Source organism: Orycteropus afer, unplaced genomic scaffold (genome assembly GCF_000298275.1).
Source record: "Orycteropus afer afer isolate SDZICR_OR568_19922 unplaced genomic scaffold, OryAfe1.0 scaffold00001, whole genome shotgun sequence".
In the NCBI taxonomy this organism is placed as follows: domain Eukaryota; kingdom Metazoa; phylum Chordata; class Mammalia; order Tubulidentata; family Orycteropodidae; genus Orycteropus; species Orycteropus afer.
This window is the reverse complement of record NW_006921588.1, coordinates 1294330-1318616: the sequence shown is the minus strand read 5'-3', so window position 1 is coordinate 1318616 and position 24287 is coordinate 1294330.

Below are 24287 nucleotides of genomic sequence, written 5' to 3'. Positions count from 1 at the left end.
ATCTCCAAAAATATATTCACTTTCTCTAGTATCAATTTTATTGGTGCTTATCCTGGGAACAACATTGAACACAAAATAACTACATAGATTAACAGGTAGTTAAAAATGTTTCAGGTGACACTAAAACAATTTAGATACAATTTAAACTTTGCCAACATACTTTCAACTGCGAGGACTTTTTATGGAAAAAAAAAAAAAATTACCCTGATACTAGAAGAGTGTCTTGACACAAATAAACCTTTTTAGTTATAATTTCATCATCTGTAATATCAAATGAAGTATCTATTACTCAGTATCACTGTGGATATTAATTGTAATTTTAAAAGTAAAAAAGAATATAAAGGATTATATAAAGATGAAAATAAAATAGATACAAACTAGTGTGCTAATGGTTTGAGGTAGAACACAGAAGAATATTATTCTCCTAAACTCCTGCTGAGACCATTTGGTTGTATCTCAAAATCATGAAATCCAGGCTGATGGGATTATCTCCTCATTGCAGCAGCTTGCAGGTGGCAGGACAGGCAGACTTAGTCAGCCCATGATAAACTTATATTTGGACAGGGTGGTAAAAATAAATCTTTCTGTTGGAGTGAGCTTTTATCCATTTTATGACAATCTGTATTACAGTGCAGCTCATTGCCTCATTTCCTCACCTGGGTACCATCATTCCATGTGTCTTTGGCATGCATACCTTCCAGTTATCTTCTTTCTATTGGCTATTTGCACTTTAATCATTTCTTGTCCTTGTGCATTTTATCAAAAAATGATTTTGATTATATTTGTTGAATCTCTTTCTATTAAAGTACCAGTTTTTTATGCTACATGTGATGGCTGGGATTATTTATTTGTTCTTGATAAATTTTACATCCCTTTTTCATTTACTATATTCGTATTTTTATATTAGAAACTTTGTCCTTCAGAAAGTGAAATCTATTTGCAAATGTAGTTCTTATTATGAACTATTGCCAACTCCCATGGTCTTGAGGTTGACTTATTTAAGAGAATAATAATGTGGAAAATTATTCCATTGTTCCACACAAGTAGTGTTTTTATCAATCAATTTTCCAAAACACACTTAGAATTAAATAAAATCTGACAGTTTTAGTTCTCTAATTAATTTTTCTGGCTAAATTACACCATATAAGCAATCACTGATCCTGTTGACTGTGATTATTCCCTACAGGTTTTGTGAAAAAAAAAAAAAAATCATGAAAAAAATGAAGTCTTTTTTGAAAAAAAAAAAAAAGACTACAGTTTCAGACATCTTTATAATCATGGAATTGTACACATAATTTTAGCATGCACTTGCAAGCTTTTATTATTTTTCAAGTATCTAGATTTAAAGGATTAAAGTATCAGATTTTATTTAAGACTGTTAGTACTCATATTTCTTAACTGGAGGTACAGGACTTCAGTCACCCAATACCCTAACTATTGGATCAGAAAGAGAAACAAGACTTAAAATACAAGAGATATTATTTTAGAATTGAAATTAAATTATAAAATTTTGAAACTGCAAATGCATTCAATACAATCTCTTTCTCTCTTATTTCACCTAAAATTTGTCAAGTATAGTGTGCAATACATGTATACAGTGTACAACAAAAATCTGTGGGAGTAAGGAGAGAACGAGTCTCCAAAGACTAATTCAAGAATATTTGTTTTCCAGCGTCTGCATATTCTTAATTTTACAGTCTGTGTGATTAATTTTGGCAAGACTTTCAGAGATAACCTGTGGTTAAGAGATTAGTGTTTGAAGAAAATTTTGGGTACATAGCTTACTCGGAAGGAAGATTGGGCAATCCACTTTCGTAGGGATACCGCCTTGCAAATTCAAGGAGGGGTCGCTATGAGTAGGGACTGACTTGATGGCACATAACAACAACAGCTTACTTGTTAATGACATTTGGTGGTGGAGTGGTTAAGAGCTTGGCTGTTAACCAAAAGATCAGTGGTTCAAACACACCATCTGCTCTTTGGGAGAAATATGTGACAATTTGGTGCTATAGATTGTTGTTTTGCCATCGAGTGGGATTCAACTCATAGTGACCCCTCCTTGGGTTTCCGAGGCAGTATCACTACGGAAGTAGATTGCCCAGCCGTCCTTCCCAGGAGTAGCTGATGGGTTTGAACCACCAGCCTTCTGGTTAGCAGTCAAATGTCTTAGGCACTATGATACCAGAGCCCCTATAGATTAAGCTATAGATTACAGCCTTAGAGATCCTATGGGCCAGTTTTACTCTGTCCTATAGGGTCACTATATGTCACAATCAACCTAATAGCAATGGTTTATGGTCAGCTTATTTGTTAAATGTATAAGTGTGTGACTTTGGATCTTTTCTGAACCTCTCTAAAGTTCAGTATTCTCATACTTAATATACACATAATAATGCATCACAGAAATAAGTTTTGAAGAATATGTACATGAAAATATCATGTGGTACAATGTAAGTATGTAATACTTGCTAGCAATTTTTATCATTAACATGATTTATAATGTAAGAGATTAATGAAAATTCTATGAGTAGCTATATAGTACTTTTACAGATAATATGTCCATAAGATTTCAATAAAGTGATTTTTATGGAAACTTATAAAACATTTACACACACATATACAACACACACACAAGCACACATGCACATAAAATAGCAATTCACCTAGTAACAATTTCAAAGAAGAATATAATAGCAGAGTTTTAAAAGCTATTGAATTCTATTTTGGTATTCTCACTTGTGAAGGTCTCCTTTACTTCCCAGAGTGGAAAATTCTTGGAGAGGTGACAACAGAAGAAAATTTATCCTTTCCACTGCACTTAAAATATAATTCTCTGTGAGGTGTAAAACATATATATATATATATATTTCTGTGTGTGTGTGTGTGTATGTATATATATATACAGAGAGAGAGAGAGACTTTAGAAAACTCCAGAACTTTTCAAAACCTCCTAGTGATAAAAATAGTATATTTTTATTAATCAAGAAAAGAAAAATATATATTGACATTGGGAATGAACTACTCATGTCCTTCAAACTCTGAGAATAATTTTCTGATAGAAACATAACATGAAGAATACCTCAAAAATACTCTTGATGTCTTTACAAATGCAACATTAAGTGCTCAGTTTTTATTAAATGCATGATTTTTACCATATTTCTTTTAGTTCTGACATGTTCCCTATCTATTTAATCATGCTCCCCCCAAGAGATTATTGAGTATTCTTATTTGCTATTATTGGGGGTAGAATAAAGCAAGAGATCACTCATTCCATTTTTGGCAAAGAACAAATGGAAAGTAAAAAATAAAAACAACTAAAACTATTTTCTGGGAGCGAATTTACGGCTAAAAAACTTGAGTGTAGGTGGAACATAGTAAATATTTAGTGTTATTAAGACAGAAAATGTTTTATATAATAAAATAAAGCTATGTTTATAAAGCATGCCAGCAGAATACCCTATACTCAGTGTGATTTCCAATTTGTCAGATGAAGCAAGATGTTTCAGTGGATAAGGAAAAATCATCTTGGAAATTTTAATCACTGGATCTAGTAAGTTATTTGCCAACATTTTGTCAGGAGATTGTGCAACTTGACAAAAGAGTAAGTGTGGATATGTAACAAAAGAGTAGTTATTTATAAGTAATAAAATGAATGACATGAGATTATTGTCTGTAAAAGGCTCTAACGGATATGAAAATTAATAGGAGTAAAGAAACTGCAGATGGAAATGCTTCTTGTTAACAGGGAAAGAAACTGGAGGTAAGATAGTCAGAAATGAGTATATTTCTTTATTTTGGAGGGTGAGAAGGAAGGGATGAAGAGTAAGACAGAGAACATTCATTAAAGAAACATTTCATTATAGATCAATCTATGAGTAGTGATCTATAGGTCAGAGGTATTCAAATCCCATTGTAAAGAACATGTGTGGAACATAAGCTGATTAATCAATGCTCAAACAAACAAACAAACAAAACAAACTCATTGCCATCTTGTCAGTTCAGACTCATAGCGACCCCAATGGGTTTCCAACACTATAAATCTTTTCAGAAGAAGAATGCTTCATCTTTCTTCTGTGGAGTAGCTGGTGGATGTGAACTACTAACCTTTTGGTTAGCAACCAAATGCCTTAACCACTATACTACCAGCTACACATATGCTTTTGTGAGTTTTATGTGTACCATTTATGGTTTCAAGTTTTCCTTATAGAAGAGATAAAAACAAAACAAAAAACAATAAAGTATAATTTGAGATTATATCCTCAACAGATGAAAAGTATACAAATAGCTACTGAGAATATTCTTGTAAGAGATAAACCCATTACTCTCAGTCAGTTCTGATTCATTGTGACGCCATGTGCTACACACTAGAACTGCTCCATAGGGTTCTCTTGGCTGTAATCCTTCTGGAAGCAGATGCCTGGGCCTTTTTTTCTGCAGTACTGCTGAATGGGTTTAAACTGCCAATCTTTTGGTTAATAGCCAAGCGCAAACCATATGTGCCACCTAGAAGACTCTTAAGACCTCTGGAGGTATAGTGCCTAAGGCATATGACTGCTAATCAGAAGCTGGCAGTTCAAACCCACCAGCCACTCCTCAGAAGGAAGGTTGGGCAATCTACTTCCATAGAGATACCACCACTGACACTCAGGGAGGGGTCACTATGAGTTGAAATAAACTCAGCAGCAATGAGTTGGTGAGGGGTCTTTTATAAAGATAGAGGTGAGGTACAGTATAATTAACCATTTCAGTTATTTCACCAGCACATCTGACATAAACTTTAACACCTTAGTATTTTACAGATAATTTTAATTAGTTTCTCTTTAATGTGGAAAATTGTTGCCATGTAGTGCATCTGTACAACTGAAATCTAAAGAACAAATATCTTTCCTAATTCTTCAAAGATTTTGTTAAAACATTTAAAAGGAAATATACAAGTAGAAAATCATCATCTTGTTCTTTTTGTAGTATCCTGTTGATAGCTAGTTGATAAATAGTCATACATAGTTATTTCTCTACCAGTTCAAAGCATTGTCTATTACAAACATTACCAATTCATTCATTAGTTATAACAGCAGTATTCTCATTTGGAGTGATAAATTACTAATTATTTCAAAATTCAAAAACTCTGAGCTTCCTCTAATTATTAAGAAAATGATTGCATCCTGTTGAACCACCATGCAGAAGTATAAACTTAACAGATCATCCCAAAGGAATAATGTTTCTAAAGTAAGTTGCTATTTGAATACTAACAATATTTTAGCAGGCAATATTTCAATATTGTCATAAAAGTATTCCTATGATTTTTGTAATATAAATATTTATTGCAGAATATCTTAATGAAGCTTTAACTTGGGAATTGTCTACCAAATTGAAATATAAAAATTTCAAAGCACAATTCATGTTAATTTCCTTCTTATACCCTCCATCAAAGACATTATAAATATCCAAACATTCAGCATTCAGCCTTGTTTAATTCTTCAACACTTCAACTATTCACTTAATATTGTTTATCATTTTGACACTAACATCAAATAATTAAATTGCTCACAGCTCCATCTGATTCCTAAAAGAAAGTCTACAAGTACCTAACATGGATGAGGCAAAAAGTATTTTCAATGACTCTAAAAATTATCCTCTAGTAAAAACCAAGCAACATTCACTGCCATTGGGTTCTTTCCGATTCATAGCAACACCCATTGGGTTTGCAAGGCTGTAAATCTTTACAGAAGTAGATCATCCCCCTCTTCCTTCCATGGAGTGGCTGGTGGGGTTGAACCATTGACTTTCCAGTTAGCAGTCAAGTGCCTTATTCGCTACTCCACCAGAGCTCCTTCCTTCGAGTAATAGTGAGAAAAAGGAAATTATACATAGAAGGGCTAATGCATTCTTAGGATGCCCAGGCCAGTTGTCAGAGATCTGATGATACTTTGAAAAGGCATATTCACGAAATTCTGGATGACATCTAGAAGCTCTGGTCGCATAGTGGTTAAAGCATCCAGCTGCTGGAAAAAAAAAAAAAAAAAAGGTTGACAGTTCAAACTCACCAGCTGCTTCCCAGGACTAAGATGAGGCAGGCTACTTCCATAAAGATTTAGTCTTGGAAATCCCATGGTGCAGTTCTGATCTGTCCTACAGGTTGCTAGTAGGAACAGACTTGACAGCAGTGTGCTTCCTTGGTTTGGACAACATCTTAGTGTATCATTATCAAATGTCAAACTAGGTATTCACTTTAATAAGTTGTTGTTTAACTTATTATGTTCAGCGTTGAGCTTGTTCAGTGATTTGATAAAGATTTGGAGTACTAGAAAATGTTTTGGAGTGCATAAAAGGCAGTCATTTGAGAATGTACAACTAAACTTAAACTTGAAGCATAAGTAGTAATGGATTAGGCACAGAAAATGGACAAAAGAGAGATGTTCTTGATTTGTTTTCTAAGTACACTGTATTAATGAATTCTCATAAGGATTTTATGAGGTACATGTTAGTAGTCAGGCTACACAGATTAAGGAATCAAGCACCACAGAGGATAAGTGATTTGCACAACTAGGAAAGAACACAACTTGATTGAGAAAAAAAAAAGCCTAGCTGACAAAGAACCAGTGCTAAAGAGTAGAAATTACATCTGTTTCTGTTTTGGGAATTAATATTATGAGAAATACCAAAATAGAATATTACTTCAATAAGCATCAGCATTTCCTGAGGCTTATTCATGAAGATGATTTAAGGAAAATGTAAAAAGAATGTAAAAGTAGATGTGTTGGTATGACAACATCTGCTTGGTCCAAACATGTCATTGTTGTGCTCACCTTATCAAAACAGATGAAACCATTGACTCTTAAACTTTTCCTAAAAACTTCCCTTCCCAAACTATTTAACTGGTTGCCAGAATTTACCTTTATTCTTAAGTTTTATTTGAGAAAGTGAAATAAGAAATAGGTTAAACTGTGTGAGAAGGCTGTTTTTCAGTATTAAGAGGGGGATATAATGGTAAATGCATCCTGAGTTTATAAAATAAAAATCAATTGGAATGTTTTCTATTTGCAGTTTTTAATTGGAGCAATTTTTCAAGTTATGATTCCAACATTCTTACTGTGAGAGGTTTTCTTTAAATATCTCCAGATTGTTTTCTTTATTAACATGATTTGGTATGAAACATGTTTTAAACCAAAGCTCAGAACCTGTAATTTGTTGTTTGGTTCAAGAAAGACTCAGTTAGTTGATGCATGACTTTATTAATGTTAAGGGTGAACGTTTGATCTCACATGAGTCATTTAAAACCACAGAAAATATTTCTTTGGCCAGAGGCAGCATCCCTAATTCTACTTAATAACCTCAAGGAAAACTACATTAAAACACTAGTTGATGAAGCTCCATCTACTATGGAGGAGTTAACTCAAGACACAAGTTACATTGATGGTAAGTATAGCAAAATATTCATAATGGTATGCATGTTTTTGTGTTATATGAAATGAAATTTATAGTAATGACTGTAATCAAACACATTATTAGACTCCCTCACAACAACTGAGAGTAGGAAAAAAAATAATATTTAAAGCTATTACTGAATTATGTGTATAATTTATAAATCCAGAAAAGTTAGACATATCTTATTTTTCACCTGTCAGTTTGAACGTAAGAGGAGGCTTCATGTGGACCCTTATTTTGTATTAAAATTTGAAAATACATTTACAGAAAGCTTTTATGGTAATCACATTATGAGATAGCCTTTTCACATGCTTAAGACTTCCAATGTAAGGGATTTTTTAAAATCAAATGGGCATTATTCCAAATGCATCAGTAAATTCTTGCAATCCTATACTTATAAATCAGATGTTCTTTTGGCCCCAGTTTTCTCTTGTATATTCAAGTAGTTTCAGTAAGAAGTATTATTTCCATAATTATACTTCTATAATATAGTGTGTTTGCTGAAATGCATATGGGAAAACTACTAAACTTTTTAAACTTCACTTTCAATTTTAATTAATAATTCCTACCATAATTAATGGTTTTCAGAATTAAGTAGATAATACATGTGGAATGATCTAACCTAATATTAGGAAAGTAGTGGACTCATAATAAATACTTATGCTTTGCTTATCTTTTACACAATATTAAACCTCTACAAAATTATGTTAACTGAAAAATACTATCTTTTATTTAATGTCTGACTATTGGTGATTATGAGGCCAAAGTACATTAACAAAATGATATTGGAATCATATTTTATAACAAAATACTCTATTTTATTTGATAATAAAACATAGGAATATATGAATGTATGTATGAATCAATGAATTTATATTTATTAATCTAAGTTTTACCAATCTAAGAAAACAACTAATCTATTTTCAGTGTATAAGATGTTGTCTAACACTATGAAGAGCCATCCTTAGGAATAAACCACAAAAAACAAACTCACTGCCATTGAGTTGATTCCAATTCATAGAGACCCCCTTTGGGTTTCCAAGGCAGTAAATCTTTTTGGAAGTAGATTGCTTAGTCTTCCTTCTGCAGAATGGCTGGTGGGTTTTAACCGCCAACCTTCTGGTTAGCACTCAAATGCCTTGGGCACTATGCCATTATTGAAAAGTATTATAAACTTATTTTCTAATTTGAATGAAATTTGCTTTAAATTTAGAGGAGCACTAATTTAGTAATCATTTTTTTTTGGATGAACTGAAAAGTAAAAATACACTCAAGAACTTCTAACTCAGAAAGAGTTTCTAGCTACTGGTATATTAAAATTCAAGGAACAGTAAACATTTGAAACTTATAAGAAACGATAGAAGTGTCATTTTTGCACAAAACATGCCTCCTAGATTAACAAAATGCTTAATAGGAAAGAATATTTGATGAACATGCATGCATAAAAGCTTAAGAACATAAATAAGGCACTACTTCCACATATATCACCAGATAATTGTTTATAAATGACAAAATACTATGTAACTTTCTTTTGCCTTTGGTTTAACTAATTTAGGAACATCTGATAAATCATAATATATTATTTACTACTTAACATATATGTATATTAAATTTCAATGTCATATATAAATCATTTTATTTATTTATTGTAACATATAACACACCTTTTGTAAGTATCTAAAGCAGCTTAACTTCTATTTAAATTATTAAACCGAGTAAATAGGGAAGTCTTTAATATAAAGCAACAATATATTTGAGTATCCAAGTAACAGACTCAAATTCTGAGTATATTGTCAACTGTACTTATGTCTTCTCACAATGTCTCCCAATCGTTTAGCACTTAAAATATATGAATGCATATTTTTAAAATATAATTATACAATATTGATTTGCTGATTAGAAAGACAATGTCTGTTTCTTATTTGGTGAATTGCAAAGAAGCTGAAGTAGTCAAGGATTTCATTCTACTTGAATCAAAAATCAATGCCCAAGTAAGTAGTACTTTTTGCATTGGGAAAATCATCTGCAAACAACAACTTTGACCTTTTAAAAGGCAAAGATGTCACCTCGAGGACTTAGGTGCACCTTATCCAAGCCATGATCTTTTTAATCACTTGCTATGCATGTGAAAGCTGGGTGAAAAAGGAACACAAGAAGAATTGGAACATATGAGTCATGGGTTAGATACAAATATGGAATATAACATAGGCTTCCAGAAGAACAAAAAAATCAGACTTGGAGAAGTACAGCCAGTTTGCTCCTTAGAAATGAGAATGGTGAAACTTCAATTTGTCATCAGGAAAGAGCAATCATTAGAAAAAGACAGTATGCTTGCTAAATTAGAGAGTTAGCAAAAATGAGTGGAAGCCTGCACGTGTTGAATTGGCACAATAGCAGCTACAACACGCTCAAATATACCAATAATTTTGAAGATGACAAGGATTCCTCAATGTTTTGTTCATAAGATCTCTGAGTTGGAGACAACTCAAAGGAAACTGACAACAGCATTCTCTGTTCCTATCTAGTATCCTGCGCACAGTGAACACTTAATAAATACTGAATGAATTAGGGAAATAAATGAATAAATAAGATCATTGCTGATAATATTATTACTTCTAAATGACATAAAGCTTATTTTTTTCAAAAAAGGAAAAAACTAAACCTCCCCAAACATTTTACAACTCTTCTTACTAACTGAGCATACCCTGACTACTGCAGATAGTGATTTTGAGAACTCCTTGATGTACATACGTACACACACACACACACACATATATTATATGTGTATTATATGTGTGTATGTATACATATATGTATATATGTGTGTATATGTATATATACATAGAGCTGTACATATGCACAGAAGCTCTGGTACCATAGTGCCAAAAGCACTTGACTGCTAACCAGCAGACTGGCAGTTCAAACCCACCAGCCACTCCTTGGAAGGAAGGTTGGGCAATCTACTTCTGTAGTGATACTCCCTTGGAAACCCAAAGGGAGGTAGCTATGAGTCAGAGCCGACTCAACAGCATATAACAACAACAACAACAAAAATAATACATATACACAGGAGCTTTGGTAGTGTAGTGTCTAAGGCACTTGACTGCTAACCAGAAGGCTGAAGGTTCAAACACACCAGCCACTGCTCGGAAGGAAGATGGAGCAATCTACTTCTGTAGTGATTCTGCCTCGGAAACCCAAGGAGAGGTCACTATGAATTGAGTCTGACTCGACGGCACATGACAACAACAATAACATACATATACACATTAATTGGATCCACAATCAACACCCATACAAGCAGCAGTCAAGAAATCAGATGTCACATTTCACTAGGCAAATCTGCTGCAAAAGACCCCTTTAAAATATTGAAGAGCAAAGATGTCACTTTGAAGACTAAGGTGCACCTAACCCAAGCCATGGTGTTTTTAATCACCTCATCGGCATGTGAAAGCTGAGCAATGAATGAGGAAGACTGAACAAGAGGTGATGCCTTTTAATTTTGGTGTTGATAAAGAAGACTGAAAATGAAATGGATTGCCAGAAGAATGAACAAATCTGTCCTGGAGGAAGTGTAGCTCCTTGGAAGTGAGAATGACCAGAGTTCGTCTCACCTACTTTGGTCATGTTGTCAGATGGGATCATTGCCTGGAGAAGGATATCATGCTTGGTAAAGTGGAAGGTGAGCAAACATGGGGGAAACTCACAAGAAGATGGATTGGCTCAGTGGCTGTAACAATTGGCTCATGTATATCAAGGATAATGAGGATGGCATGTACAACTGGGCAGTGTGCTGTTCTGTTGTCCATAGGGTCACTATTAGTTTGAGCCAACTGAACGGCACCTTACAACAACAACTTACATTAACATGTATATATTGAAATAGATATACATCAAGAAAATTGTTCTAGGGAAATCACTAACACTGAAAAATTCTTTCAGTAAATTTAAAATATTTTGTATGTATATTTCCATACAAGTTAGTGATCTCAGTAACTCAGATATCTATTATTCTACTTCTTGCAACAATAAGTGTGGATATTTAACAGATAAGAAGCATTTGTTCCCCTAGAAGACAAGTGGTGCAGGACATTTGTGCAACAGAAAATCATGGAGTTTATTTTATTTTATTTTTTTATTGTGATTTGGGTGAAATTGTACAAAGCAGATTTGTTTTACATTCAACAGTCCATATACACATTTTGTTTCATGACACTGGTTACATTGCCCACATCTCACCTCTTATTTCTTCCCCATGGTTATACTTTCTCTGCATCTTTCTTGTCTATGCATTAATGTCTCTCTCTACATTTCTCCTTAAGAAGCTCTCATGGCATAGTGCCTAAGACATTTGACTGTTACTCAAAGTGAAAATAAACAAAGCCTCAAAGAATAGGGAGATTATAACAAAATTTTGCACAGTCATGCGATATGAAACTCAGAAGGGAAAAGGAACAGGACAGAGCTTAAAAAAATATTCAAAGTAAAAATGGCTGAAAATATACCCAAGTGACAGAAAATAGAAACTCACAGATCAAATTGTTTATCACATTTATGCATATATTCACTAAGGTCATTTTTCTTTCTACATTTCATTGTAATCAGAAATAATACAACTTTCAAAAAACTTCAATTTTAATTGACACACTAATTTATACATTTGGAGAAATATTTCTCATGTATTCTCCTGCAATGCATGATCAAAAGTAGTTGAATTTGAACTTTCCAAAACATATCTTCTAAATGTCTGATATTTTAATTCTACTTACACTATATTTAAACCTGAAACTTATAAAGATGCTAGTTTCAGATCTATTGAATCAGTGGGTTGGCACATAGAACTGTGTATTCAAAACCAAATCTGACAAAAGAGAAAAACAGAAACCAGATGGAAAGCACCTTTGGAAAGTTAACATATTGACATTGTGACTGGTGAGCACTACTGCTACCTGTGAATAGCAGAACTATTTTATTCCCATTTGCATTTTGTCTTACCATTTATAGCCTGTGATGCATTGCATCTCATAAAAATTCTCTACAGATTGTTTTCATCAGATATTTGGCATTAAAAATTTGAAATATTGTTTCTGGTTGGTAATATTTAAATATGCTTCATTTGGAGGGATAAGATCTTTGGGTTTTATTAAGTAAAATGAATAATGAAGTCTCTTAAGCTTTATAGTCTCTCCTTAGATTTCTTCACTCATTAGATTATGCCATTTGTCGGGTTCTATCTATTACATTGTTCATATGTAGATATATTGACTGGGAGGTGAAGTTTGAACTTACTCTCAAAGTCAAAGTCCAATCTTGCTTTATCCCATGTGATCATCTCCCGATACATCATAAACTACTATCAGACTCTGTTAGAGATGTTTGAGTTACTCTTTTTCTTTTCTTTTTAAGAATTGAAGAATAGAAACTATATATCCCTTTTTTAAATTTTTTTTTCACTAAATTTCATAGACAGAAGAGTTTCATTCCATTGTAAATAATTTCAAAATATTCTCCTGGGAAATTATTTACAATGGAATGAAACTCTTCTGCCTATGAAATTTACTGAAAAAAATTAAAAAAAGGGATATATAGTTTCTATTCTTCAATTGTTGAAGAATAATAAAACTGTAATGTGCAGTAGTAAGGCCTCCATAATCTGAGAAGTTTGGTGATATTTTTAATATGTTTTAATGAAAGTAAAATCATTCTTACAGTAAGCAGCCAAGCTTAGAATGTTGAAGTGAAGTAAGGGATTTTTATTATTAATAGAATTGCTAAGATTTAAAAGCAACTAAGTAAGCACTGCAACATTTATCCCATGCTACTGTGACTCAAAACATTAATATTTTACTCATTTCATTAACAAATCCCACACTTTGAAATTTTTGAAATTAAAATGTCTATTTTTTTTCACATATTGAACATATTTGCGCTGCTGTTAAACACCAAACCTATTGTCCTCAAATACATATTACATTGGATAAATCTGCTGCAAAAGACCTCTTTAAGGTATTAAAAAGCAAAGATGTTGGGGAAGAAGTACAGCCAGAATGCTCCCTAGAACAGAGCATGGTGAGATTTTGTCTCCTGTACTTTGGGCATGTTATCAAGAGGGAACACTCCTGGATAATGACATTCTTGATTAAGTAGAGGGTTAGCAAAATGAGGAAGACTCTGAATGAGATGGTTTGAAACAATGGGCTGCAGCAATGGACTCAAACTTAGCAGTGATTATGAGGGTAGTATAAGACAAATGTTTCATTCTGTTGTAAACAGGGTCTCCATGAATTGGAACTGACTCTATTCCACCTAACAACAACAATAACAACAACCATATTCTGACTCATGGTGACCTCAGATGCCACCTACAGAGTAGAACTGCTCTACAGAATTTTCTGGGTCGTGATCTGTATGAAAGTAGATCATTGTTCCTTTCTTCCGTGCCACTGCTAGTTTGAACTACTGATGTTACAACTAGCACTCTTGTACAAACTGTTTGTGTCATTCAGAGACTTTTTATGGTGCCATTAAACATGTCCAAAGGCAACCAACAGAAGCTCTAGTGATATTAATGATATTAAAATGCAAATTGAGTTTAGAAAGCCAATTCCAATGGGATCAACATAAGTCACAAGAGATTGCTTCACTGAACTTCTAAAAGTATGAATCTATGACAACATGTATACATATGTGTGTGTGTGTGTGTGTGTGTGTATACAAAATATTGTTCCATATCCTACTTTGGCAAATAGCAACTGGGATCTTAAAAGCTTGCACACAGCCATCTAGATGCAACAATGGGTCTCTCCTCATCTAGAGCAAAGAAGAATGTAGAAAAAAAAGACACATGGAAACAAATATATATATATATATATATATATATATATATATATATATATATATATATATATATATATATATATATATATATATATATGTGTGTGTGTATTTTTTTGTTGTTTTATTGTGATTCGGGTGAAAGTTTACAGAGCAAATTCACCTTCCATACAACAGCTCACATATACTTTGTCTCATAACATTGGCTGCAATTTCTCACAATGTAACAACTCACCTCCCACTTCCTTCCCATAGTTACCTCTTCCCTGTGTCCTTCCTCCGTGTACTTCTGCCCCTTTAGCTGTCTCCTTGTGCATACACAGCCTTTCTATTCTCCCATGATTGTTCTCTCAAAGGAGTGTATCTACCTAATGTAAATCCTCAGCTCATATGCCTGTCTTTTGTTTGGCTGGAAGCCACAAGAGTGTGTTCAGTTCCAAACCAGAAGAGCAGCTAGGGGCTATAGTCTCAGGGATTCCATCAGGCTCTATCAGACCAACAAACCTTGTCCCTTTTTGTTTCTTTCAATGCTTTTGAATTTTGTGCCACATTATTCTCCCACTCTATCCAGGGTCTCCCACATAGATCCCCCTCTGAGTGATTGACAGTGGTAGCCCATCTAGTTCTTCTGGTCTCATAGCTGTATAGGCTGAGAATCTCGTGGTGTACCAGTCGCTGGTACTAATTGTCTCCATGTGTCTTTTGTTTTCTTCATTCTTCTTTGCTCTAGATGAAGAGAGACCCATCCTTGCATCTAGATGGCTGTGTGCAAGCTTTTAAGATCCCAGTTGCTACTTGCCAAAGAAGGATGTGGAAAATTGTTTTTGTGTGGTACATTATGCCAATTGAGATTCATGTCCCCTGGGACTATGGTCCTGAGCACACAGGTCCAACTACTTGCTCCCCGAGGGTACCTGGCTGTGGCCAAGAAGTGACTACAAACTTGTTCCTTGTCAGCTCTTCTATATAGTTGGGAACATGCAAACATACTTGTAGAAATATTGTCTATCGACCCTATATATGGTCTTGGGCACAATCCCCCCTGAATAGACATACTTAATAGTTCAGGCTGTACACCCATCTATCCACTCATATATCAATGTTTGCCTTCTCTGGCAATGCAGTACTGCATATAGAAAAGGGTTCATCATTGTTGTCAGTACCTTCCGTGTACCTCTCTATGTCTTCTTCTTCCTCAATACCATCATGTTGATCACTCACATTTGGTATATTGCTCTTCTCTTCATCCAAATCAATACTTGTCTCTACCTATCAAACAGTGTTCCCTCCCCTCCCTGTCCACCCCTGACAACCAACAAAGAAAATTTCCTTCCATATACAAATCTTTCCTTGACTTTTTGTGATAACGGATGAATACAATGTTTGTCCTTCCGTGATTGACTTATTTTATTTAGCAAAATGTCCTCCAAGTTCATCCCTGTTATGCAGTATTTTGCAGATTCTATGTTACTCTTTAGGGTTGCATAGTATTCCGTTGTGTGTATGTACCATAGTTTTATTATCCATTCTTCTGTTGATGGACACCTAGGTTATTTCCATCTTATGGATATTGTAAATAGTGCTGCAATGAACAAAGGTGTTCATATATGTGTTCTCAGCAAGGTTCTCACTTCTTTAGGATATATACCTAGTAATGGAATAGCTGGGTCAAATGATATTTCTAATTCCAACTTTTTAAAGAATCACCATACTGCTTTCTATTGTGTTTGTATCATTTGACAGTCCCACCAGCAGTGTATGAAAGTCCCAATCTCTCCACATCCTTGCCAGCACTTGTTATTTTCTGTCTTGTTGAACTTTGCTACTACTGCTTGGGCAAGATGGTATCTCATTGTTGTTTTGATTTGCATCTCTTTAATGGCTAATGATTGTGAGCATTTCTTCATGCCCTTGTTGGCAACCTGAAAATTGTCTTTGGTGAAGTGTATACTCCTGTCTTCTGCCCATTTTTTAATTGGATTGTTTGTCTTTTTGTTCTTGAAGTGTTAGAGTTTTCTATAAATTCTAGAGAAAAGTCCCTTGTCAGATATGTCATTGCTGGATATTTTTTCACAATCTATAGGTTCTCTTTAGAGTCTCTTTTAGAAGTTTTTGGAAGCACATAAACAATTAATTTTAGGAGGTCCCATTCATCTAATTTATCTTCTGCTGTTTGTGCATTTGGGATTATGCTTGATAGTCTATTTTTGCCATATATTAAGGCCCCTAAATTTGCCCCTAGTTTTTCCTTGAGGAACTTTATAATTTTAGGTTTCATATTTAAGTTTTTGATCCATCTGGAGTTAGTTTTTGTGTATGGTGTGAGGTACAATGCCTGTTCTTAGGTCCCTGGAATCCAAATGAGAATGCTATCACTTCAAAATCCAAAATGGTTGCCACTTGTAAACATTCAAAATGGCTGAGCCCTTTGTCACTTTAAATATCCAAAATGCCTGCCATGTGTAAACAATCAAAATGGCTGCAGCCTCCAGACAAACAAGAAGGTCAAGGGAAAAACAAGAAAACCTGCAATATCTGGGGATAGGGCAATAAGAGAAAAAAGGCAGAGGAGACTAATGAAGAAAAAAAATGGGAAAACTGCAAAAAGAAAAACAAGGAACAGGGTTAACCACGAGAAAAAAAAGAAGAAAAAAAAAATTTGCAACCAGGAACAGGGAAAGGAAATAGCCAAAAACTAGGACCTGGGAGGGGAAGAACAAACAATAATAGTAAAAAAGACAAAAGTATTAATAATAGTAATAGCTTTAAAACAGACAAAAGCAAGCAAACTAAAAACCAGGAAAAAGAAAGGCAGGACACCCAGGCTCCGTCCAAGCACACAGAGTGTGATGGAGTTCCTACAGGCCCAGAGGGTGGGTGGGAGTGGGGGATGACCGAACTTCTGTGCACCAAGGGGGTGTGGAGTATAAGAGTCACAAGGGGAATGTCACTGTCATGTCTGGAGTGTCCTTGGGGTTACTTGAATATCAGGATGCCTCCGTACACACTTATAGAAGCTGTCAAGTCCAAAGTTCCTGGATCAAATATCAGGCTGAAGACTTTTTCCTAGGCAATATTTTCCTTCGGCTTCCCTCACAGCATGTCCCTACTTCAGCATCAAATAAATAGAGAGATAGGGAATGAATTTGAATAAATGGAAGACAGAATACATAATTTACAGAAAAATAAAAAAGAAAAGAAAAAAACTTCACTGCCCTCCAATCGTTGTTTCGACTCATAGCGATCCCTCCTTGGGTTTCCAAGGTGGTATCTCTACGGAAGCAGATTGCCCATTCTTCTTTCTGAAGAGTGTCTGCTGGGTTTGAACCACCAGCCTTCTGGTTAGCAGTCAAATGCCTTAGGCACTACACCACCAGAGCTCCCATAATAGATGTTTAGAAAACATATTTTCTCTATTTTAAATATCTGATGAAACATATTTGATTATGATTCTTTACGGAAGAGAGCCATCTTTGTGTTTTTAGTTATCTGATAAGTATCTGGGGCATTACTTTCTCTCTGTCTCTATTTATGTATCTATTATCAATCTATCTAATTTTTTCTAGAGACAGAGAGAGAAAATGAAAGAAAATAAAAGGCATCAAAAGAGAGAGAATGTGTTTAGAATTCTCTTCTTCTCCAGACATTTGGAGTTTCTTGAAAGCATGCATTTTTATCTTTATATTGTCCAACACATATCATCTTGTTCACACTGAACAGTTTTAATGTACTGGTTAAGTGATTATGTGATAGATGACAAATATCCAGGTAGGCAATCATGAAGATAACTAGATTTTGCTTTTTTGTAGTCAAATAGTCTTGTACTTTTGCACAATGTGAAAACATTCAGATGGGAATTAAAAAAGTTATCTTGGCTAATTGTGGCTAAGAGGTACAGAAATCTCATGGCATATTCTGAAATCCCTTCATCTAGTACTCTGTTTCAAGATCTGTACAACAATCATGGTAGTTGGGTAATCAAGATCTGTACAACAATCATGGTAGTTGGGTAAAAATTTGGGCTAAGCTAAATCTTTCTACATGTCCTCAAAGAACTCAGACCACTAGCAAGTGAAAGAGTTCCTTGATAAATAATTTGATGGCTGAGAGAATATGTCCCTCAATTCTCAAAGCCATAGTAAATTTCTGTAAATTCCAGAAGTTACTTGTTGTTGACTCACATATTCTCAATATATGTCCTACTTTTCAGGAGATATTCTTCAATGACAAGTAATCTCTTGGAATCTCTTTTCAATAAAATAAATAAAACAATAATATAGCGACATGCAAAATGGATTATAATGTCATATACCTAGTGAAAAATTGTCCTAGTCTAGAGAGTTAAATTTATATGAGGAAATTTTAAATAACACATAAGAATCTTCAGAACAATACTCAGCGTTACAGGAATCTAGCAAGTACCTATTTGAATGTTCTGGACCCAAGTTCAAAACCTTGAACTCAAGGCTGATATTTCTTTCCTTTCGTAAAAATCTGGAAGTAGTTGATGGTTTGAAACTGTCAGATATGTTATTGTCCTGAATACCTACAAGCTAGTATGGCATTGCTGAGGTGAGAATCTTTATTTTAGTATAAAATGGGACAAGTCCCAGTTGGGAGATTTTAATTAAAGCAATCTTCTACCAAGATAATTAATGTTCTTTCCATCTTGCCATACACACACACACACACATATATATATATATATATATATATATACCTCAAGTTATCTATTCAGTACTTTTCATAATCATGCAGATTATGAATTGGATGTAATCTATTAATCTATCACATCCAGTCTTCATCAACAAAAAGAGAAGCTTTCTATATCTTCCAGATATAAATTATACACTTTCTATTATCTATTCAAAGTCACAGATAAAATACAAAACTTTGTAATTAAAAAATTATATTAATTATTTTATCTTTTCACATATAAAAGCAAGCATTTATTTTATTATAAACTATACATCTATTTGTGTGTGTATTCAAATCAGTCATTTTTTTAGAGAGTCATTATTAAATTTGAAAGAAAAAAAATGAAGAGTAATTACACCTAAATCCTGGCTATGAAACATAAATACCACAAAGTCATACATTAACTGTCTAATTTTTTGAGAAATCATCATTAACTATAAATTATTACAAAATTAAGGACATCCATATTAGAATCATTTTTCTCCTGTAAATGAACCTTAAATATATGTATGTGTGTGTGTGTGTGTGTGTGTGTGTATTAGAATCCAGGACACGTATGTTAACACAATGTTGTGCTTATTGCAGAGGTTCAACATAACCTAAAGAGCTACACATCGAAAAAAAAATTTTTTTAAAATGAAATTATAGCTTAACTACTCTTACTTTTCTTGAATGACATGTTAGATTAAATGATGCTGTATTCTTTTGATATTTCAATGAAAATTATGAGGAAGAAATAATGATGTTTTAACCTAGGCTATAGCAGAGAAAGAAAAATCCATATTTAGAGAAAGATTTCACATTCAAATTCTGGAAACTTCTCTGTTGACTAGGATGACCTTGTAGTATATTATCCAAGGCAATCAGCATATACATGTATTGCCCCAACAGAATTATGAAAATTATTTCCTTTCTTATGTGAAATCATCGTAAATAGGAAAATAATTTATATTGATACATTCAGTTATCCTTGAAAACTTAATGGTTACACTTGAAATTATGTATGTTACTATTGGTCTATATAAGATCTCTGGTAGTGTAGTGTCTAAGGCATTTGACTGCTAACCAGAAGGCTCGTCATTCAAACCCACCACCCACTCCTTGGAAGGAAGATTGGGCAATGTACTTCTGTAGAGATACCACCTTGGAAACCCAAGGAGGGGTCACTATGAGTCAAATTGATTCGATGTCAGTGATTTTTTTTTTTAATTGGTCTATGTAGTGTCTCATCACTCTCAATTAAGTGAAAATAATTAATAGTATTGTTCAGATATTCCATGAGTTTACCAGTTTTGGTAAAATCTATAAGGACATTTAGAAACAAGACTGACATAATACACTGTTCATTTCTATTAATGAATAAGTAGAGTGCACCCATGGAGAAATTACTATTTTCTTAAGTGACTTTAGGCCATAGATATTGGAGAACTACTACAGCAAATAACTGTTTCTGCAAAGAACAATAAGAATCATAGGCAAAAGTTACACTCCAGGTATATTAGTCTAAATTCTACAGAGTTAGTAATTCAAACAATTTATTAAAAATAAAATTACTGTCACCTTTATAAATATCAACAATATTTTTGGTGAAACTATTGTGCAATGTGTATCTCATTGTTTGCAGTCATTGTAAACAATGGTCCTGATTTACTGTGCAATTTTTAAGACTAGGAAAAAAGCCTAAATTATAATGTCAGGAACATATCACTTGATTATATAAATATACACTAAAATAGGACAAATGACTGTGTTATCATTACAGTTATGTAAGGTTTTAATAACAAAGAATAATTTTAGAAGACATAAATTAAACAATGATAAGCTTATATATAAGGTTATTTTATCAACTAAATGTGTCATTGATATTTTGATAAAAAGGCTGAATCAATTTCTTTTTTTTTTTTCAAATATTGCTTATAAATTGTTTTTCTATACTGAATTTTATTATTCAGATCTCATCTTGGGCAGTTTGCTATAATAAAGAAAATTGTACCTTTATTGAAAAAACTGGCACATTTTCAGTGCTTTGGATTGTAATTCTAAACCTAAATAATCAATGTATGTCACAGTAACCTTGTCCTTAATATAACTGTAGAACAATGCATTGCTTAAAAGATTTAGCAAGGGTTGTGAAATTACTTAGCCCAGAGTCTCACTCAGTATTTTTGCACAGCTACTTCCTCATTTGTGGAGTCCACAGAACACAGGGAGTGATCTCACATTAAGATTTTTTTTTTTTTTTTCACTCCTAAATGTAATCTAGGAGCTCTGGTGGCACAGTATCTAAGATATTTGACTGCTAATCAGAAGGCTGGCAGTTCAAACACACAGCCACTCCTTGGAAGGAAGATTGGGCAATATATTTCCATAGTGATACCACCTCGGAAACCCAAGGAGGAGTTGCAATGAGTCGGATCTGACTTGTCAGCAGTGAGTTTGTTTTTTTTGTTTTTACATATAACCTAAACACATCCCTTTTTGATAGTATCTTTATTGCACAGGGAAAAACAACAAAAACATTTAACTGCCATCAACTCAATTCTGACTCACTGGAACCCTATTGGGTTTCTGAGGAGGCAAATCTTTACTGATAACCCCACCTTCCTTCTATGGTGAGGCTGGTAGGTTTGAACCACCAAACTTCTGGTTAGCAGTCAAATGCCTTAGGCACTGCACCACCAGAGTGCCTTATTATTGCACAAATCTCTACCAAATTTCTTCTCCAGCTTTTTCCCATGGTTGAGATAGATGAGTATGTCATGAATTCTCAGTCCTTACACTTTTGTTTGAGAAAGGCATTTCTCACCATAACCCAAGAAGAGTTCATCTTAGCTTTCTAACATTTGTCTGTCAGTTTGTTTTAGTGTGGTGTCTTGTGTGTTGTTATGACACTGGACATTACGCCATCAGTATTTCAAATACCAGCAGGGTCACCAGTGGTGGATATGTTTCAGCAGAGCTCCCAGCCTAAGATCGACTAGGAAGAATGACATCTCCTGGTGCACTTTGGAAAACATTGGCCACTGGAAACCTTATGAAAAGCAGGGAAATGTTGATATAGTGCCAGAGGATGAGCCCTTCAGGTTGGAAGGTTACTCAAACTATGACAGGGGAAGAGGTGCCTTCTCAAAGTGGAGTCAGTCTAAATGATGTAGAAGTCATAAGGCTTTTGTAAATTTCATTTGTGTTATGACGTGACTCAAAATGAGAAGGTGCAGCTTCAAATATCCATTAATACTGGAACATGGACTATACAGAATATGACTCTAGGAAAATTAGAAGTTGTCACAAAGGAAATGAATCCAATGAAGATGAATAGCCTAGGCATTAGTGGGCTGAAATGGACTGGTATTGGCCATTTTGAATCATGCTATCATATGGTCTGCTATGCTGAGAATGACGAGTTAGAAAGGAATGGCATTGCATTCATCATCAAGAACATTTCCATATTCCTACAATGAAGACTATTTCTATTATTCAAATTTATGAAAAAACCCTAAAACCAAAGATGAAGAAATTTAAGATTTTTACCAACATCTGCAGTCTGAAATTGACCAAAAATGTAGTCAAGATGTGTTAATAATTATTGGTGTTTGGAATGTGAAATTTGAGAACAAAGGAGAAGTATTGGTACTTGGAAAATATGACCTTGTTGATTGAAATGATGTCAGAGATTGCATGATACAATTTTTCATGACCAATGACTTATTCATTGTAAGTACTTTTTTTTCAACAACATAAACAGTTACTGTATACATGGACTTCACCAAATGGAATACAAAGGAATCTAGTTGACTATCTCTGTGGAAAGTGCCTGTGGAGAAACTTAGTGTCATGAGTCATAGCAAGGTCAGGGGTCATTGTGGAACAGACTATCCATTGCTCACATGCAAGTTGAAGTCGAAGTTGAAGAAAGTTAAAACAATTCCCCAAGAGCCAACATACAACCTTGAGTGTAAGCCACATGATTTAGAGATCATCTGAAAAATAGATTTGATGTCTTGAATACTAGTGACTGAAGATCAGACAAGTTGTGTGATGACACTAAGAATATCATACATAAAGAAAGTCAAAAGTCATTAAAAAGATAGTAAAAAAAGAAAAACCCAAATGGATGTCAGAAGAGACCCTGAAACTTGCCCTTGAATGAAAAGTAACTTATGCAAATGGAAGAAATGATGAAGTCAAAGATCTGAACAGAAAGTTTTCAAAGGGCTATTCAAGAAGACAAAGTAAAATATTATAATGAAATGTGCAAAGGCCTTGAGTTGGAAAATAAAAAGAGAAAAACATGGTCAACTTTTCTCAGGTTGAAATAAGTGAAGAAATAATTCAAGCTTCGACTTCCAATGTTGAAGGACAAAATAATGAATGAAGCAGGGAATATTATAAAGATATTGAGAGAAAACACAGATTCCCTGTACCAAAAATAATTGGTCAGTGTTCAACTATTTCATATGCTAGGAGGTAGCATATGATCAAAAAACAAAGATATCAAAAGAAGAAATCCAAGCTTCACTGAAGGAATTAGTGAAAAACAAGGCTCCAGAATTGACAGAATACCTATCACGATTCAAAAACCTGGATGCAGTGCAGGAGATGCTTACCCATTCACGCCAAGAAATTTGGAAGACAGGTGCATGGCCAGTTGACTGGAAGAGATCCATATTTGTGCTCATTCCAAAGAAAGATAATACAAAAGAATGAGGAAATTATTGAACAATATCATTGATCAAGTAAAACTTTCCTGAAAATAAAAAAAAAAAAAAAAAGATTACAGCAGTACATCCACAGAGAGCTGCAGAAATTCAAGCCAGATTCAGAAGAGGATGTGGAACAAGGGATATCATTGTTGATGAAAGATGGATGTTGGCTGAAAACAAAGAATACCAGAAAGGTGCTTATCTGTGTTTTATTGACTATGAAATGACATTTGACTATGTGGATCATGACAAATTATGAATAATGTTTTGAAGAATGAGAACACCAGAACATTTACGCGTTCATGAGGAACTTATACAAAGACAAGGTGGCAGTCAGAATAAGAGGATACAGCTTGCTTTAAAATCAGGAAAGGTGTGCATCAGGTTTGCATCCTTTCACCATAATTATATACTATATTGAGTCACAAACCTTTTGGTAGCAGCTAAGCACTCAGTGTCTCCATCCCTTTAAAGACTTCTTTAAAGGGTTACCCTCCGAGAGGGACAGGGTCTCCGGAAGCAAGGTAAGCACGGGCGGGCTTGTGCTTACTCACTGATCTGCACTGAACACTTTCCCTTGTTACCCTCCCGAGAGGGATCGGGTCTCCGGGAGCAAGGTAAGCATGG